This window comes from Bos indicus, chromosome 15 (assembly GCF_029378745.1).
Source record: "Bos indicus isolate NIAB-ARS_2022 breed Sahiwal x Tharparkar chromosome 15, NIAB-ARS_B.indTharparkar_mat_pri_1.0, whole genome shotgun sequence".
NCBI classification, from domain to species: Eukaryota; Metazoa; Chordata; class Mammalia; order Artiodactyla; family Bovidae; genus Bos; species Bos indicus.
The window spans coordinates 17,357,993-17,371,895 of record NC_091774.1 but is presented as its reverse complement, the minus strand read 5'-3'; the positions used below and the strand labels follow the sequence as shown (position 1 = coordinate 17,371,895).

The following is a 13,903-nucleotide window of genomic DNA, read 5'->3' as shown; positions in this document are numbered from 1 at the left end:
GTTATTGTTATTATTATTTTTGCTCAATCTTTGAGAGGAAGTTGCAGCTATGATGACCTTTTATCTTTACATGGTTCATTGCATATTTTTAAGGAGCATTAAGGAACATTGTCTGTATTAGGGGTTGGCAAACTATGGCTCTTGAGCTAACTTCAGCCCTTATTTTTACATAGCTCTTGATCTAAAAGTGGTTTTACATTTTTAAAGTGTTGTAAAGAACAAAAACAAAAAAGAATAGGTGATAGAGACTATAGATCACCTTCTATGCCTGAAATACATACTATCTGGTCTTGTTACAGAAAAAGTTTTCCAGCCCCTTATTCTACGAAACTGCAGTGTATGCCTCAAATTCAGGAAATTCAACATTGATCAAATGCTCTTATCAGGCTCATACAATCCATTTTTAAAATTTGCTAGTTGCAGTTTATACTACTGTCAAAGAAAACCAGACCTTGACAGTAGTTAGAGCAACAAAAACAGATTTTACTCAGGAACTGTTGGAATAAAGGAAGAGAGTATAGGGGTGGACTCAATTTCAAATGTAATAAGGAAAAATGGAGATTTATAGGCAGGGAGCCTGGGGTTGAGGGTAGGGCAGTGTGTATGGATAGAAAATTACTAACAAGAAACATCAGTAGGAAGGGAAAATTCTGGCTACAATAGGATTCTTCCTGAAGGCAGGCCACAGTGATCAGACATCACCTGGGGGAAAGATAGGTGTAAGGAATTTGGTCAGTTACCAAGGATGATCAGATAATGGAGGATAGTGGATTGTGGCTAAACTGACTTAACAGGATTCTTGCTAAAATGGGGCTCTAGACATGCCTAGGAGAAGGCAATGCACCCCACTCCAGTACTCTTGCCTGGAAAATCCCATGGACGGAGGAGCCTGGTGGGCTGCAGTCCATGGGGTCGCTAAGAGTCGGACACGACTGAAGTGACTTAGCAGAAGCAGCAGCAGCAGACATGCCTAAGGACAGGGCCTATTTGGGCTCAGAGTCACTTTAGTTCAGTAGCTCAGTCATGTCCAGCTCTTTGCAACCCGATGGACTGCAGCACGTCAGGTTTCCCTGTCCATCACCAACTCCCAGAGCTTGCTCAAACTCATGTGCATTGAGTCAGTGATGCCATCCAACCATCTTGTCCTCTGTCACCCCCTTCTGCCTTCAATATTTCCCAGCATCAGCATCTTTTCCAATGAGTCAGTTCTTTGCATAAGGTACCAAAGTATTGGAGCTTCAGCTTCAGCATCAGTCCTTCCAGTGAATATTCAAGACTGATTTCCTTTAGGATTGACTGGTTTGATCTCCTTGCAGTCCAAGGGACTCTCAAGAGTCTTCTCCAACACCACAGTTCAAAAGCATCATTTCTTTGGCACTCAGCTTTCTTTATGATCCAGCTCTCACATCCATACATGACAACTGGAAAAACTATAGCTTTGACTATATGGACCTTTGTTGGTGAAGTAATGTCTCTGTTTTTTAATATGCTGTCTAGGTTTGTCATAACTTTTCTTTCAAGGAGTAAGTGTCTTTTAATTTAATGGCTGCAGTCACCATCTGCAGTGATTTTGGAGCCCTTCAAGAAAATAAAGTCATTGTTTGCATTGTTTCCCCATCTATTTCCTATGAAGTGATGGGATCAGATGCCATGATCCTAGTTTTTTGAATGTTGAGTTTTAAGCCAGGTTTTTCATTCTCCTCTTTCAACTTCATCAAGAGGCAATTTAGTTCTTTTTCTCTTTCTGCCATAAGGGTGGTGTCATCTGCATATCAGAGGTTATTGATATTTTCCTGGAAAACTTGATTCCAGCTTGTGCTTCATTCTTCCAGCCCAGCATTTTGCATGATGTACTCTGCATATAAGTTAAATAAGCAAGGTGATAATATACAGCCTTAATGTACTCCTTTCCCAATTTTGAACCAGTTGGCTTTTCCATGTCTGGTTCTAAGTGTTGCTTCTTGATCTGCGTACAGATTTCTCAGGTGGCAGGTAAGGTGGTCTGGTGGTCTGGGCTCATAAGAACCTGCCAAAAGTTTGGTTGAGGAGAGTCTGTCAGTACCTCATGGTAAGTTTTCCATCTGATCTAGGATTTGATCCATGATCCTGAATTACATTTAGTTGTCAGTTCTCTTTAGCATTCTTTAATTTGAAGCAGTTTTTCAACTTTTTTTTGTCTTTTTGACATTTACACTTTTAAGAATGCCAGTTGTTTTACGTAATGACCCTGAGTTTTTTTAATTGAATCTAATGTAAATAAAATGAGTTATTAATTCTTGGCAGGAATAAATTCTCAGCCTTTTGAGGAGGAAGCATCATTCTGCTAAAATTTACATATATTGTCACTTAAAATACTGCTGAATTCCGAACTTATTAATGCTGCCCTGGTTGGAGATTTTTTTTTTTTGACTCATTTTTTAAAAATGCAGAGAAGTGAGCATTTAAATGAGTTTGTAACGTGTCCTAAATGAACCATAAAGACAGATAGCCTGATTTTGTGCACTAAGGATTACATTTGCCTGATTTTTTTTTTCATATCCATTTAAAATATTTTTCACTTTCAGCAATTGAAAATGGTGATGAGATCCAGCTTCCCTGTAATTTTGAAAATACTAAAGACAAAGGAGAAAAGGAAATATATATTAATCTGAATGTAGAGTTCCAAACAATAGCAAGGAGAGGTAAGGAAGCCTTCCTCAGCAATCAATGCAAAGAAATAGAAGAAAACAATAGAATGGGAAAGACTAGAGATCTTTTCAAGAAAATTAGAGATACAAAGGTAACATTTCATGCAAAGATGGGCACAATAAAGGACAGAAACAGTATGGACCTAGCAGAAGCAGAAGATATTAAGCAAAGGTGATAAGAATACACAGAAGTATACAAAAAAGATCTTAATGACCCAGATAACCAGGATGGTGTGATCACTCACCTAGAGCCAGGCATCCTGGAATATGAAATCAAGCGGGCCTTAGGAAGCATCACTACAAACAAAGCTAGTGGAGATGATGGAATTCTAGCTAAGCTATTTCAAATCCTAAAAGATGATACTGTTAAAGTGCTGCACTCCAACATAAGGAAGTGACTACAGGCTAGCCCACTGTCTCCACTATTGATTCAGCTCATCTCATTTGGGTCACCTCTAACTCCCTCCTCCCTCTTCTCTTCTCCATGTAACCCTGTGAACCTCTCTGAGTGACCCTCACAGTAGAGAAACTTTTCATCTTTAATGTAGATGTTTTATCAATGGTGCTGTATAGAAGGAGAAGTTTTGAAACTACTGTAAAAATAAGACCGATAACCAGAAGCAGGAGACTTAAGTCCAAACCCTGACTCCAGGGAACTCCTGACTCCAAGGAACATTAATTGACAGGAGCTCATCAAATGCCTCCATACCGACACTGAAACCAAGCACCACACAAGGGCCAATAAGTTCCAGGGCAAGACATACCAACAAATTCTCCAGCAACAAAGGAACACAGCCCTGAGCTTCAAGATACAGGCTGCCCAAAGTCACCCCAAAACTATAGACATCTCATAACTCATTACTGGACATTTCATTGCACTCCAGAGAGAAGAAATACAGCTCCACCCACCAGAACACTGAACAAGCTTCCCTAACCATGAAACCTTGACAAGCCACCTGTACAAACCCACACACAGTGAGGAAACGCCACAATAAAGAGAACTCCACAAACTGCCAGAATACAGAAAGGACACCCCAAACTCAGCAATTGAAACAAGATGAAGAGACAGAGGATACCCAGCAGATAAAGGAACAGGATAAATGCCCACCAAACCAAACAAAAGAGGAAGAGATAGGGAATCTACCTGATAAAGAATTCCGAATAATGATAGTGAAATTGATCCAAAATCTTGAAACTAAAATGGAATCACAGATAAATAGCCTGGAGACAAGGATTGAGAAGATGCAAGAAAGGTTTAACAAGGACCTAGAAGAAATAAAAGAGAGTCAATATATAATGAATAATGCAATAAGTGAAATTAAAAACACTCTGGAGGCAACAAATAGTAGAATAACAGAGGCAGAAGACAGGATTAGTGAATTAGAAGATAGAATGGTAGAAATAAATGAATCAGAGAGGATAAAAGAAAAACGAATTAAAAGAAATGAGGACAATCTCAGAGACCTCCAGGACAATATTAAACACTACAACATTCGAATCATAGGGGTTCCAGAAGAAGAAGACAAAAAGAAAGACCATGAGAAAATACTTGAGGAGATAATAGTAGAAAACTTCCCTAAAATGGGGAAGGAAATAATCACCCAAGTCCAAGAAACCCAGAGAGTCCCAAACAGGATAAACCCAAGGCGAAACACCCCAAGACACATATTAATCAAATTAACAAAGATCAAACACAAAGAACAAATATTAAAAGCAGCAAGGGAAAAACAACAAATAACACACAAGGGAATTCCCATAAGGATAACAGCTGATCTTTCAATAGAAACTCTTCAAGCCAGGAGGGAATGGCAAGACATACTTAAAATGATGAAAGAAAATAACCTACAGCCCAGATTATTGTACCCAGCAAGGATCTCATTCAAGTATGAAGGAGAAATCAAAAGCTTTTCAGACAAGCAAAAGCTGAGAGAATTCTGCACCACCAAACCAGCTCTCCAACAAATACTAAAGGATATTCTCTAGACAGGAAACACAAAAACGGTGTATAAACTCGAACCCAAAACAATAAAGTAAATGGCAACGGGATCATACTTATCAGTAATTCCCTTAAATGTAAATGGGTTGAATGCCCCAACCAAAAGACAAAGACTGGCTGAATGGATACAAAAACAAGACCCCTACATATGTTGTCTACAAGAGACCCACCTCAAAACAGGGGACACATACAGACTGAAAATGAAGGGCTGGAAAAAGATTTTCCATGCAAATAGGGACCAAAAGAAAGCAGGAGTAGCAATACTCATATCAGATAAAATAGACTTTAAAACAAAGGCTGTGAAAAGAGACAAAGAAGGTCACTACATAATGATCAAAGGATCAATCCAAGAAGAAGATATAACAATTATAAATATATATGCACCCAACACGGGAGCACCACAGTATGTAAGACAAATGCTAACAAGTATGAAAGGAGAAATTAACAATAACACAATAATAGTGGGAGATTTTAATACCCCACTTACACCTATGGATAGATCAACTAAACAGAAAATTAACAAGGAAACACAAACTTTAAATGATACAATAGACCAGTTAGACCTAATTGATATCTATAGGACATTTCATCCCAAAACAATGAATTTCACCTTTTTCTCAAGCGCACACGGAACCTTATCCAGGATAGATCACATCCTGGGCCATAAATCTAGCCTTGGTAAATTCAGAAAAATTGAAATTATTCCAAGCATCTTTTCTGACCACAATGCAGTAAGATTAGATGTCAATTACAGGAGAAAAACTATTAAAAATTCCAACATATGGAGGCTGCACAACACGCTGCTGAATAACCAACAAATCACAGAAGAAATCAAAAAAGAAATCAAAATTTGCATAGAAACGAATGAAAATGAAAACACAACAACCCAAAACCTGTGGGACACTGTAAAAGCAGTCCTAAGGGGAAAGTTCATGGCAATACAGGCATACCTCAAGAAACAAGAAAAAAGTCAAATAAATAACCTAACTCTACACCTAAAGCAACTAGAAAAGGAAGCAATGAAGAACCCCAGGGTTAGTAGAAGGAAAGAAATCTTAAAAATTAGAGCAGAAATAAATGCAAAAGAAACAAAAGAGACCATAGCAAAAATCAACAAAACCAAAAGCTGGTTCTTTGAAAGGATAAATAAAATTGACAAACCATTAGCCAGACTCATCAAGAAACAAAGGGAGAAAAATGAAATCAACCAAATTAGAAACGAAAATGGAGAGATCACAACAGACAACACAGAAATACAAAGGATCATAAGAGACTACTATCAACAATTATATGCCAATAAAATGGACAACGTGGAAGAAATGGACACATTCTTAGAAAAGTACAACTTTCCAAAACTGGACCAGGAAGAAATAGAAAATCTTAACAGACCCATCACAAGCATGGAAATTGAAACTGTAGTCAAAAATCTTCCAGCAAACAAAAGCCCCGGTCCAGACGGCTTCACAGCTGAATTCTACCAAAAATTTAGAGAAGAGCTAACACCTATCCTGCTCAAACTCTTCCAGAAAATTGCAGAGGAAGGTAAACTTCCAAACTCATTCTATGAGGCCACCATCACCCTAATACGAAAACCTGACAAAGATCCCACAAAAAAAGAAAACTACAGGCCAATATCACTGATGAACATAGATGCAAAAATCCTTAACAAAATTCTAGCAATCAGAATCCAACAACACATTAAAAAGATCATACACCATGATCAAGTGGGCTTTATCCCAGGGATGCAAGGATTCTTCAATATCCGCAAATCAATCAATGTAATACACCACATTAACAAATTGAAAAATAAAAACCATATGATTATCTCAATAGATGCAGAGAAAGCCTTTGACAAAATTCAACATCCATTTATGATAAAAACTCTCCAGAAAGCAGGAATAGAAGGAACATACCTCAACATAATAAAAGCTATATATGACAAACCCACAGCAAACATTATCCTCAATGGTGAAAAATTGAAAGCATTTCCTCTAAAGTCAGGAACAAGACAAGGGTGCCCACTTTCACCATTACTATTCAACATAGTTTTGGAAGTTTTGGCCACAGCAATCAGAGCAGAAAAAGAAATAAAAGGAATCCAAATTGGAAAAGAAGAAGTAAAACTCTCACTGTTTGCAGATGACATGATCCTCTACATAGAAAACCCTAAAGATTCCACCAGAAAATTACTAGAAATAATCAATGACTATAGTAAAGTTGCAGGATATAAAATCAACACACAGAAATCCCTTGCATTCCTATACACTAATAATGAGAAAACAGAAAGAGAAATTAAGGAAACAATTCCATTCACCATTGCAACGGAAAGAATAAAATGCTTAGGAATATATCTACCTAAAGAAACTAAAGACCTATATATAGAAAACTATAAAACACTGGTTGAAGAAATCAAAGAGGACACTAATAGATGGAGAAATATACCATGTTCATGGATTGGAAGAATCAATATAGTGAAAATGAGTATACTACCCAAAGCAATTTATAGATTCAACGCAATCCCTATCAAGCTACCAACAGTATTCTTCACAGAGCTAGAACAAATAATTTCACAATTTGTATGGAAATACAAAAAACCTCGAATAGCCAAAGCGATCTTGAGAAAGAAGAATGGAACTGGAGGAATCAACCTACCTGACTTCAGGCTCTACTACAAAGCCGCAGTTATCAAGACAGTATGGTACTGGCACAAAGACAGAAATATTGATCAATGGAATAAAACAGAAAGCCCAGAGATAAATCCACGCACATATGGACACCTTATCTTTGACAAAGGAGGCAAGAATATACAATGGCTTAAAGACAATCTCTTTAACAAGTGGTGCTGGGAAATCTGGTCAACCACTTGTAAAAGAATGAAACTGGACCACTCTCTAACACCATACAAAAAATAAACTCAAAATGGATTAAAGATCTCAACGTAAGACCAGAAACTATAAAACTCCTAGAGGAGAACATAGGCAAAACACTGTCCGACATACATCACAGCAGGATCCTCTATGACCCACCTCCCAGAATATTGGAAATAAAAGCAAAAATAAACAAATGGGACCTAATTAACCTTAAAAGCTTCTGCACATCAAAGGAAACTATTAGCAAGGTGAAAAGACAGCCTTCAGAATGGGAGAAAATAATAGCAAATGAAGCAACCGACAAACAACTAATCTCAAAAATATACAAGCAACTCCTACAGCTCAACTCCAGAAAAATAAACGACCCAATCAAAAAATGGGCCAAAGAAATAAATAGACATTTCTCCAAAGAAGACATACAGATGGCTAACAAACACATGAAAAGATGCTCAACATCACTCATTATCAGAGAAATGCAAATCAAAACCACTATGAGGTACCATTTCATACCAGTCAGAATGGCTGCGATCCAAAAGTCTACAAATAATAAATGCTGGAGAGGGTGTGGAGAAAAGGGAACCCTCTTACACTGTTGGTGGGAAAGCAAACTAGTACAGCCACTATGGAGAACAGTGTGGAGATTCCTTAAAAAACTGGAAATAGAACTGCATTATGATCCAGCAACCCCACTGCTGGGCATACACACTGAGGAAACCAGAAGAGAAAGAGACACGTGTACCCCAATGTTCATCGCAGCACTGTTTATAATAGCCAAGACATGGAAGCAACCTAGATGTCCATCAGCAGATGAATGGATAAGAAAGCGGTGGTACATATACACAATGGAGTATTACTCAGCCATTAAAAAGAATACATTTGAATCAGTTCTAATGAGGTGGATGAAACTGGAGCCTATTATACAGAGTGAAGTAAGCCAGAAGGAAAAACATAAATACAGTATACTAACGCATATATATGGAATTTAGAAAGATGGTAACAATAACCCGGTGTACGAGACAGCAAAAGAGACACTGATGTATAGAACAGTCTTATGGACTCTGTGGGAGAGGGAGAGGGTGGGAAGATTTGGGAGAATGGCAATGAAACATGTAAAATATCATGTAGGAAACGAGTTGCCAGTCCAGGTTCAATGCACGATGCTGGATGCTTGGGGCTGGTGCACTGGGACGGCCCAGAGGGATGGTATGGGGAGGGAGGAGGGAGGAGGGTTCGGGATGGGGAACACATGTATACCTGTGTCGGATTCATTTTGATATTTGGCAAAACTAATACAATTATTTAAAGTTTAAAAATAAAATAAAATTAGAAAAAAAAATAAATAAATTTTAAAAAATGTATGGCAAAACCCACTACAATATTGTAAAGTAATTAGCCTGCAATTAAAATAAATAAATTAAAAAAAGAAAAATGTAAAGTGCTGCACTCCATATGCCAGCAAATTTGGAAAACTCAGCAGTGACCATAGGACTGGAAAAGGTCAGTTTTCATTCCAATCCTAAAGAAGAGCAATGCCAAGAATGTTCAATCTACTGCACAGTTGTACTCATGTCACATGCTAGCAAGCTCATGCTCAAAATCCTTCAAGCTAGGCTTCAACAGTATGTGAACGAAGACCTTCCAGATGTTCAGGTTGGATTTAGAAAAGACAGAGGAACCAGAGATCAAATTGCCAACATCCTTTGGATTATAGAAAGAGCAAGAGAGTTCCAGAAAAACATCTGCTTTATTGGCTACGCTAAAGCCTTTGACTGTGTGGATCACAACAACCTGTGGAAAATGTTAAAGAGATAGGAATACCACATTACCTGCCTCCTGAGAAATCTGTATGCAGGTCAAGAAGGACATGGAACAACAGACTGGTTCCAAATTGGGAAAGGAGTATGTCAAGACTGTACATTGTTACCCTGCTTATTTAACTTATATGCAGGGTACCCATGCAAAAATGCCTGGCTGGATGAAGCACAAGGTGGAATCAAGGTTTCTGGAAAAAATATCAATAACCTCAGAAATACAGATGATACTAGCCTTATTGCAGAAAGTGAAGAACTAAAGAGCATCTTGATGAAGTGTGAAAGAGGAGAGTGAAAAAGCTGGCTTAAAACTCAACATTCAAAAAACGAAGATTGTGGCATCCAGTCCCATCACTTCATGGCAAATAGATGGGGAAACAATGGAAACAATGACAGACTTTATTTTCTTGGGCTCCAAAATCACTGCAGATGGTGACTGTAGCCATTAAATTAAAAGACACTTGTTCCTTGGAAGAAAAGCTATGACAAACCTAGACAGCATATTAAAAAGCAGAGACATTACTTCACTGCCAAAGGTCCGTCTAGTCAAAGCTATAGTTTTTCCAGTAGTTGTGTATAGATGTGAGAGTTGGACCATTAAGAAAGCTGAGTGCCAAAGAATTGATCCTTTTGACCTGTGGCATTAGAGAAGACCCTTGAGTCCTTTGGACAGCAAGGAGATCAAACCAGTCACTCCTAAAGGATATCAGTCCTGAATATTCATTGGAAGAACTGATGCTGAAGGTGAAGCTCCAATACTTTGACCACTTGATGTGAAGAACTGACTCACTGTAAAGACCCTGATGATGGGAAAGATTGCAGGCAGGAGGAGAAGGGGATGTCAGAGGATGAGATGGTTGGATGGCATCACCAACTTGAAGGACATGAATTTGAGCAAGCTCTGGGAGTTGGTGACAGGGAATGCTGGTGTGCTGCAGTATATGTGGTTGCAAAGAGTCGGACATGACTGAGAGACTGAACTCCTGACCGAGCATTTGTATTTTTCAAAAAATTTCAAGATTTTTCTTATATGCATCTGGATTTTAAAAATTGATTACAGATTTTTCTATTAGATCCTAGTTTTGGTCATATAGAGTTCTGTTGTTTTTCTGTTGACCAGTCATGATACAATGGTATTAAGTGAGCAATAGTTACGTAACCACAAGAGTAAAAGATGTTTATCAGTTTTCACAATCAATAGCCAGAAAAAAAATAAAAGTTGCAATTGCAAACCATAATGCAAGCATGATTAACTTAACAATATAAAATAGTTGCATACAATTTGGGAGGGTCAAGCAGAGTAATGTGGTACGTGGAAGTGTATACATGCACATGTTTTCATCCACCCAGCCAGTCTGTATCTTTTGGTTGGTGCATGTAATCCATTTACATTTAAGGTATGTATCAATATGTATGATCCTATTACCATTTTCCTAATTGTTTTAGGTTTACTTTCTGCCAGTCTTTTCCTTCTCTTGTGTTTTCTTCCTAGAGAAATTCCTTTAGTGTTTGTTGTAAAGCTGGTTTGGTGATGCTGAATTCTTTTAACTGTTACTTGTCTGGAAAGTTTTGATTTCTCCATCAAATCTGAAGGAGAGTTTTGCTGGGTAGAGTATTCTTGGTTGTAGGTTCTTTTGTTTCTTCACTTTAAATATATCATGCCATTCCCTTCTGGCTTGTAGATTTTCTATTGAGGAATCAGCTGGTATCCTGATGGGAGTTCCCTTGTATGTTATTTGTCATTTTCCCCTTGTTGCTTTTAATATTTTATCTGTCTTTAATTTTTGTCTGTTTAATTACTGTGTGTCTCGGTGTTTCCTCCTTGGGTTTATCCTGTCTCTGTGTGTGTATGTATGTGTGTGTTAAGAAAAGAGAGAGAAGAAGGGAGAAAAGTGAAGGGAAGAGACAGTGATAGGAACAGAGGGAGACTGACCAAAGAAATGGTGTGTCAACTATTGGAAGGTTCCTTGGAATGTGAGTGGAAGGGAGAATTAATCAAAGAAGCACACTTAATGTACTAAAAATACATATAAACTCTAGAAATAAACTTTGAATTAAAAATATTTTGATCTGTGTTAAAAAGCATTAGAAAGCACCACTGAAGAAGACTGATTCACACAGCCAGTTCAAATACTTTTTTTTTTTGGCTGCACTGGGTCTTTGTTGGTTTTTGTGCAGACTTTCTCTAGTTGTGGTGAGGGGGGACTCCTCTTTGTTGCAGTGCTTGGACTATTTGTTGAGGTGGTTTTTCTTGTTGCAGAGCACAGGCTCTAGGTATGCAGGATTCAGTATTTGAAACTGGGCTTCAGTAGTTGTGGCACATGGGCCTAGTTGCTCTGAGGCATGTGGAATCCTCCTGTACCAAGTATCGAACTGTGTCTCCTGCACTGGCAGGTGGAGTCCTATCCACTATGCCACCAGGGAAGTCCCCAAACACTTTTAATTGGATATAGTTAAAGTTTACTGTTCTAGTTACTATGCACTAAAACAGAGATGGCAGACTGGCAGAACATGAGTCAGATATAGCAGTCAGACTGTTTAGCTGGGGCACTGGCAGTCAACATTGTAATTTTAAAAAATTGGTTGTATATGAATATCAGCAGCTTTTACATGATTCTGAATTTTCAGCTTCTTTTGAAAATTGAGAACATCTGAAAACATAAGACCACAGTATCTTTTGACAGCAGTAGCTGAGACTATCAATGGCCTTCTTTAGGTGCAACTATATTTTCAGGTTCTCTAAGGTTCCTACTGCTTTCTATGATTGCCTGCAGTATGACTGAGTATCAGTTGTCATTTATCACTGCGCTCATACTAATGTTTTTATCTTATAACAGAGTTAAATGAAAATTAATTATTTCTTAAACTTACATCTGTTTTAGAAGTGGGTGGGAAAGCTAGAAGGAATAGGAATGTGTGTTTTAAGAAAAATGGAAGAGAATGCTTAATTTTTTTGAAATGAAGACAGTTCCTATGTGTTTAATGGCAAACAGTGTATTTCTAAAGTCTACCTGCTTCACTCATTTATGTTATTAGACTAGCCTTGGGTTCAGTTAGTTCATGAATCTGTTTGAGCTCTCCTTTTAAATATTTTTGGAGCCCTTTGTGCTAGATACTGTCTGAAAGCTTTACATACATTAACTCATGTAACTGATATAATCACAGTGGAAAGTTTTTTTTCATGGTTTTGTCCACATTTTTAAAGGAAACTGGAGCATAAGGAGGTTCCATAACTTGTACAAAGTTACAAAACCAGTCAGGGACAGAGACAAGATCAGAGTCTGCCTTCAGGATCTACGCTCTTAACCATACTGTTACAGCTAAATTTGTTTGCTCCCTTTCATCTGAATTTATGCAGGTGCCTTGTAGCCTTCACACTTTTGTCAACTCTTAATGGAATAAATTTCATTTTCCTTTCCATTCACTTCTTTTTAACATATAGCTCAACTTTTTTGTTTGTTTGTTTCCTTTATGATGTATAAAGTTTTTTCTGATGACAATAGCCTGAAATAATTTCTCCCTTAACTCCTAAAGACTGTGTTGTCTCCTACTGGCTTGTGCTATCTTTTCTATCGTATTGAACTATCATTTAAATTTATAATAATGTTTTTATCTTTTTATTTAATGTTTTCCCAACTAGATTATAATTTGAGTACAGTGGAAAAAAATGTTCAGAGATACTTAAATAATTATTTTTAACATATAGATTGCCTATTCCCGAAAATCTGAGATTGGTTCCAAAAGCAGTAAGTACTGCTTGACCTTTGCCTAAGATTTAACTCTAGGCAACTGAAGTAGTTGACTTCAAAGAGCCATAATAGAGAACTATTTAGTACCTAAGAGAGAACTGCTAATAAGAGTTTCAAGATATTCATTGTTATAAAATAACTGAATTTTGTTCTTTGTTCAGCATTTTAGTTTCAATCATTTTCTGCTATCAGAGTAACAGTCATATAATTTCAGGCACTGTTTGTTTGTTTTTACTTCTAAAAAATTGCCGTTAGCATGAACTCTTTTAAATGAGCTGTTCTTACAACTTGTTTTATGAAGCTGGCACTATCCTGACACCAAAATTTGTCAAGGACATTACAAAAAAGGAAATTGCAGACCAATATCTCTCAGAGATAGTAAAAGTCTGTGACAAATTATTAGAAAACTCAAACCTACAATATATAAAAATGAAAATACATCAAGACTAAGTGGAATTTATCCCAGAGTTGCAAGATTGTTTAACAGTTGGAAATCAAAGAACAAAAGAGAAAAAATAATCATCTTGATTGATGCAGAAAATATATCTTGAAAGAATTTGGCATCCATTCATGATAAAAACTTGGCAAACCGAATAAGAAGAAAAGTTCTTAAGTGTGATTAAAGAGCATCTGTGAAAAACCCACGGGCAGTATCACAGTTAATAATAAAATATTGAATGCTTTTTCCTAAAATATTGAAAAGGCAGGGATTTTTGTTCTCATCACTTCTATTTAATATTATATTGGACATCTTAGTATGATAATACAAGAGAAAGCAATAAAAATCATA

General features: G+C 37.2%; 1 protein-coding gene across 2 annotated transcripts in view; it reads left to right on the top strand.

Annotated features, from left to right (window-relative positions):
* ALKBH8 (alkB homolog 8, tRNA methyltransferase) overlaps positions 1-13,903 on the top strand; it is a 131,207-nt gene that overhangs the window by 60,777 nt on the left and 56,527 nt on the right. The window lies entirely within an intron of this gene.